This window comes from Eucalyptus grandis, chromosome 5 (assembly GCF_016545825.1).
Source record: "Eucalyptus grandis isolate ANBG69807.140 chromosome 5, ASM1654582v1, whole genome shotgun sequence".
NCBI lineage: Eukaryota > Viridiplantae > Streptophyta > Magnoliopsida > Myrtales > Myrtaceae > Eucalyptus > Eucalyptus grandis.
Window position 1 is genome coordinate 61,840,262 of NC_052616.1, and position 7,252 is coordinate 61,847,513.

Below are 7,252 nucleotides of genomic sequence, written 5' to 3' on the forward strand. Positions count from 1 at the left end.
GATCGTTTATGGAGTACATTGCCGGATGGTCATTGGAATTCTTCTGCAGATTCATTGCTGCCAAACACGACTGGTTCCTTCAAAGCTGAATAGCTCGTTCTTAATCCTCGAGAAGTGAGAATATCGTAAGAGGATGAAAAACCTTCCATCCCCTTAGCCTCCTTTTCTACGAGACTTTGCCTTTGATAAAGACGATAGGATGGTAACAGGATCTTCGTTCCTTGCTTAACGTGCTGAAAATGCAGAACGAAAAGCACTATATTCCTGTACTTTCATTTGCAGGAGAGAAGGTTGTCATCATTAGGCCTAAGTAACCAACTAAGAAGGGAATGAATTGGTTTTTCATGAAAATGCAGACTGATGTTATAGAACCGATATCGCTTTTACGTGTAAAGTGAACTAGCACTATATGCAGCGTGTATAAATGGGTTTTTGGAAAGTAAAAACAAACGAGATTTATAGAGGTTCGGCTTAGGTATACCTACTCGTCCTCTTTCCAACTTTGACAGCTCAGGCTGAATTCCATTGGCCTTTGTTTGTAAAGTCTTGGGCTTTTAATTCAATTAAGTGATGGTTTTGAAACCATCACTTAATTGTATTCCATACATAACTTTAAGGAGTCGTGATGTATTTTTTACAGCCAAAAGAACTTAGAAAATTAGACTCAAAACACTGTCTCATGGGCCAACCCATAAGGGTTGGACTGGCCCATGGGCCACGTGCCATACTAGCTCTTTAAGGCCGACTTGTCATGTTGCAACGGCTCATAACGAGCAGATTTTAAAAGTTCAACTTAGATATGCCTACTCCTCTCTTCCAACTTCAGCAGCCCAGAGAGGTCAAATTTCACTAGATTTTGTTTGTAAAGGTTTATAACTTAATTGAACCAATTAAAAATTTTAGGACTTAATCATGATCCGTACATAAATTTAGAGATGCGCGGTGCATTTTTCCGCCATAAAGACTTCAAAAAAATTAAGCAAAACATTGTGTCATGGGCCAACCCTTGAGGGCTGGCCCATGGGTATGTCCCTGGTAAAGGTTAACTTGTTGTGTCAGCACCGCCTGCCAACAGGCCAAGTCGTGCCATGTCTCAACCGGCTCAACAATCCACCACCTTATATATAGTGAATACGCTCATTTCTCTTAAATTGAGTTACTATATATTACATCTACCAAAACATCCAACCATAGGGGAACAACCTGATATGTGTTTGATGTTGAAAGTCTAGTTGACCCAACTTCAGTTTGAGACCAGAAATCGGTATGTCAATTGCGAGGACATATTGGTATATCTATTTGTCGAAGGGCTGGCCCATGGGCCATGTGCCCGGTAAAGGTTAACTTGTTGTGTCGGCTCACGCCCGTAACGAGCCAAGTCGTGCCATGTCTCAGCCGGCTCAACCAATCCACCACCTATATAAGTGAATACGCTCATTTCTCTTAAATTGAGTTACTTATATATTACATCTACCAAAACATCCAACCATAGGGGAACAACCTGATTTGTGTTTGATGTTGAAAGTCTAGTTGACCCAACTTCAGTTTCAGAACCAGAAATCGGTATGTCCAATTGCAGGGACATATTGGTATATCTATACTGTCGAAACCGATGGAGGCGTCTAAGTTTACGTATATTTTAGCATATAAGCTGAAAGAATTTTGCTATGTTTGAACAAAAAAATAATAGGGACAAAATTTCGGTGACGAAAAGTTCATCTTCTCCAGAAATTGCGTCTAGCACATGTTATGTTCCACAATCTTAAGGATTTTCTTTTTCTTCCTTTATTTAGGTTAGACAAATATATCAAATAGCTGAATTTTAAATGGTAATCTGCTGTAATTACATTTGATCTTTTCTATAATGAGAGTAATCGATAGAGAAGCAATATAAAACTTGAAATGTTAGCGGAGTGAAAAGAGTGTGAATTAAGGAATGTGTTGCGTTAGTATATTTCCTTTTTACTTGAAATCCACATCAGAGGATATATTTTTTGGCTTTACTAGTATAACAGTTTGTAAACTCTTTGTTTTAAGTAAAAGTACATTATGAGTTACAAATTCTTGAAAGAGTGGACACCACAATGATTTCTAATTATTTTTTATTTGTTTTTGGCAAAAAAAATATTTTTTTTCTCTGATAAATTATGAAAAGTCAAATAAGCATTTTCTATTGAAACATGATTATAGTAAATTGAGTTTTTTTTTTTTCAATCCTACTCTATGCATACTCTACACTCACTCGGACTTTTGCCCGCTCTTACGGGCGTGGGAGTTGAAACCCACTCCCGAAACTTACTCGTCCACCCCATCCCTTCCTGAGAAGGTGAAGATTTGAAGCCTCACCTTCCCCATCCATGTTGGAAGGGTGGCCCTGGAGCGAATCTCGGTGGTTTAGTAAATTGAGTTTAAAAAAAAAAAAAGTTATTACATTCTTCCTTTGTCCTAAAACTTCAATGCTTTTAATTTGCTCCTTATTTTTTTAATGAACATATATATATCGAACAGCTGCATCGGCAATTCTTTTAAGAAAATGAAAAAAAAAAAAAATTAGGAAGGCGACACCCGACGCCTCTCGATGAGGGATCGATGGCCCTCATTGAGGTCCCAAAGAGGTGGCCGGCCATTGAAACTAAACTATATTTTCGATTGCTAATTTGGTAAAAATATAAGAATATGTCACACCCCCAAAGAGAACCTCACCATGAGGTAGGGCTCAATTATTTTAATTTTTTTTTGTAACCCAAGATCCGGGGCCCAACTCGCTTATGATGTAGAGTGCACGGTGCATCCCTAACCAAGTGTCAATACCTATGAGGAAGTTAGCACGGGACCCTACCACCATAGTCCCCACTTAAGACGTATAGCAGTGTAAGTTTCGACCATAGGATCTCTACGATGAAGTGCCTAAGCCGAACAAACTCAACTCCCACCGGTGGGTTTTAAAAAAAAAAAAAAGTATAACAGTTTGTAAACTACTTTTTTAAGTAAAAGTATAGTGTGAGTTACAAATTCTTGAAAGAGTAGACACCACGATGATTTCCAATTATTTTTTATTTGTTTTTGGCAAAAAAAAATTTATTCTACAATAAATTAAGAAAAATCACATAAGCATTTTTCTATATTTTTCTGTTGAAACATGATTATAGTAAATTGAGTTAAAAAAATTATTACATCCTTCCTCTGTCCTAAAACTTCAATGCTTTTAATTTGCTTCTTATTTTTTTAATGAACATATATATATTGAATAGCTATGTCAGCAATTCTTTTAAGAAAATGAAAAAAGAAAAAGAAAAAGGAATTATTTGGGAAGGTGACACTAACACCTCTCAATGAGGATCAATGGCCCTCATTGAGGTCCCAAAGAGGCGGCCGGCCATTGAAACCAAACTAGATTTTCGATTGCTAATTTGGTAAAAATATAAGAATATGTCACACCCCAAAAGAGAACCTCACCATGAGGTAGGGCTCAACCATTTAAAAAAAAGGTTAATATCACGAAAAACCATAAACTTGGTACACTTGTAAGAAATTTACTACAAATTAAGTTTTGACTACTAAAAGTCCTAAACCAGTATATATATATGACAAATTTACTTCCATCATCAAATTATTTAGTTGAATGACACATGATAATTAATGAGTATATCGATTTAGAGTTTTACTCTTCATTTATTGTAGGTGTACTAGTTTGTAATTTTTCATAGTATTAATCTAATTAACAGAAAACAACGGAAAAAAATTTGTTATAAATATACCAAGCTGAAATTGTTGTAGTCAAATAATTAATATGTGATAAATTTATCACAATGTACCAATTTTGAGATATTCGTGGTATTATCCCTTTAGAAAACTTATTTATGTCATTATATGGGTTGATCGATCGTGCAATACATGTTTAGAATATCGGCACGCATGCCTGATCCTCTTTCGTTTGGCATGACGCACATAGGCACGAATGGATGGATAGGGGTGCAGTAATTGACTAACCGCAGACCGTAATTAGCTATCCAATGCTTGTAAGAAAAATGGAAACCTAAGACAATTCTGGCCAAAAGCTTGGAAACGACGTGACGCAATCCATTGCGCATGCTCTCACCTTAGTTTTATTTAATAAAAATATACAGTCTCAGTCATCCATGACATAATTGTGGGGCATTTATTTCCATCATGGAGGTTCTGACTAACCCCCAAAATGATTGCACAAGAAAAAAGTTCATGGGGGAAAAAAATTTAAAAACTCAATTATTGTTTCCCCTCTCTTTGAAATCTATCTATCCCCTCAAGTGACAAATCTCCTTTTATATATATAATAGGAAGCAAGCTACGTGCATTAATCGCTTAGTATTTCAAGTCATTTTCGACAACGATTGATCAAGAGAGGCAACAGCCCTTGGATTTAAAATAATATTGATCAAACTTCAAGAAATCATATCAAATTTTAAAAAAAAATGATAAATTAAATGAGAAGATGCTTCATGACGTAGTCCCCCTTCTTCATGCATGCGGATGGTCTGCGATTCGGTGGTGGCGGTGCATGTTTCATCGTGCGTGCGTTCTTCTTCTTGGCGTGACACCATAAGACATTGCAGTGTATTCCATTACATATTAACAATTTAATAATATAATAACAACAATAATTTGAGAATAATCATTATAACTATGACTATAACAACAACTGTGATTTACATTGAGCTCAATTTGAATTGCCTTTTAACAAAGTGTAAGAGATTAATGGATAATAATTTAACAAAAGTTCACATGGACTCTTTGGTATCTTTGCTTCTAATTACTTCATTTTGTACACTTACATATAACTAAATTATGCAAAAGGCTACATAATATATCTTAGAGAAATTGAAAAGATTTTGGGATAATAAATGGGAAAATTACCAAAAAAAAAAAATAAATCTATTGTAATCGTGTCAATTCCAGTTATAAACTTAAAAATAAAAATCAATTCAGTCATAAGCCTTTTACATATGTGTCGGTTTAGTCAATTTGATCAATTTTGGCCCACTAAAGCTAACATGGACATTGGTCGACACCAATTACCTGGTGAATGCTAACGTGAACTTTAAAAAAAAAAAAAATTCCTCCCCCTTCCTTCTACCTTTAATTAGTCACTACCTACCGGAGGCAAAGGCTAGCTAAGCTAGGCAAGGCCCAATCAAATCTAGCAAGGGCTGACCTCACCATTGCTCGGCAAGGACAACCTTGCTAGATCTAGCTAGGCAACGCCTCGCCCTTGGTTGGTTAGAGGTAGAAGGAAGAAGGAGGGAAAAAAGAAAAATAAAATAATTCAAAAAAATATTATTTAAAAATTCTCTGCGGCCTGCCACCAAGCGTCTACATCTCGGATCGACGTCTACATCACGTCAACCTACCAAAATTAATTGGATAAGTGCACAAATACAAAAATTTAAAACTGAATTAACACAATTGCAATAAGTTTATGACTTTTTGATAATTTTTCCCAATGAAAAATAATAGAGAAGTAAGATTAAAATCCTATTTGAAATTAAGTGCCTTATGATATTAATTAAATTTCGTTTTTTTTTTTTTGTGATCTAGGAATCCCATACAACCGGCAGCCGGCGAGTTAATTTAGGGAGACACGTAAATGGGAGGACCCACCACCCCGGTGTAAATTTTGTATAAGTTATCATCCACCTATTACTCAAGATAAATGTTCAAAAATTCCTAAACTTAATTGAAAATCACTAATGTAGAAGTCGATGGATGGTCAATGTTAAAGTGGACAATTTTTTAAATTTTTGTAATTTTTATTTTTATTTTCCTTTTTTCTACCAAGTATACAGAGGGCCGGCAACCCTTGTCAACCATTACGTGAGGTCTTCTCTAAGCTTGGAAGAAAAAAAAATAGAAAAATTCAAAATTCAAAATTTTAAAAATATATATATAAATTGTCTACGTCATCACGTCCAGACAACAAGCTTCTATGTCAACATTTTCTGTTAAAATTGATCAAATAAACTTAATTGATAAAATTGAAAAGTTTTATAACTAAATTTATGAAAATACAATAAATTTATGACTTTTTAGGCAATTTTCCCCAATCACTCTCTACAACTGAGCATTAAATTGGTGGATATGCATTATTTCTCGATGATCTACTTATATTTGATATGACAAGGGTGTAGTTAGAAGCCATCCCGACTTTCTAATTATAAAGAATTAGGATCAACGCATGCGTATCCGTGTAGCTAGATAAAATACGCATTAAGTGGGTGTCCACTCGAAGTAGATACAAATCTAATCATGATTTAATACAAGGACAATTTTGAAAATACAAAGACGGGACAAGTGCCGTGATTCCCTTAATGAAAATAGACATTGACATGACTGAAAAAACTAATTAAATAGGTATTGATAGATAATTAGCTCAAAACTCCAAAATATAGTATTTTCTATGAAGAAGTGAAGACCACGAAAATTATGTTCTCTATTAAATGACTTCGTTTATAACCATTATCTTCACTAAGATGTGGTCTCATTGATGAACCTTTTCATCCATTAAAATGCAGTTAATGACCATTATCTTCACGAACAATTCACTTATGAAAGAAAAGGCATAACAAAAGCACTATTCATTTCATGAAAAATATGACTTTTTGAAAAAAATATTTTTAGGAAACTATTTTCTAAAATAATAATAATAATAATTTTTAATGTTCAGCTGAAATTTGAAAATGAAATTGTTCTTGGTGAATAAACATGATCTAAATTGATTATAGGTGGTTTTTAATTGTATCTTGAAATCAACGACTCAAAAGTAACTTTTATTGTAGTCTTTTTCACGGTGGGTGACTGTGTGTTCCCGCCTCATTCGTCCTTCTTTTGTACCTTCCTATGTCCGGAATACTTATAGCGACCACCTCGGCTTTTGTTTTGTGGTTACAAATCGAAAAAGGTTTGCCTCAAATCTTTACCGGATTTCATGCACGATAGATCTTTCATTCTTTTCAATAAAAAATCTATGTATAAATAGGGGAAAAGGTGGGGGAAAAGAAGGAAAAGAATAGTTTGCCCCACATGGACAGATGGCAGAAGGGTGAGGAGAAAAGAAGAAGGAAAAAAGATATTTCTTCATTTAAATCCTTTAAAATATCTCATGTCTCTTCTAAATGAAATCTATTTAATTTTTCATACATAAGATCTCTCTTCACTTATTAATTTAAGTTTTTCAATTAAATACTCCTATATGATATCGGAGTTGAGTGTTGCTCCA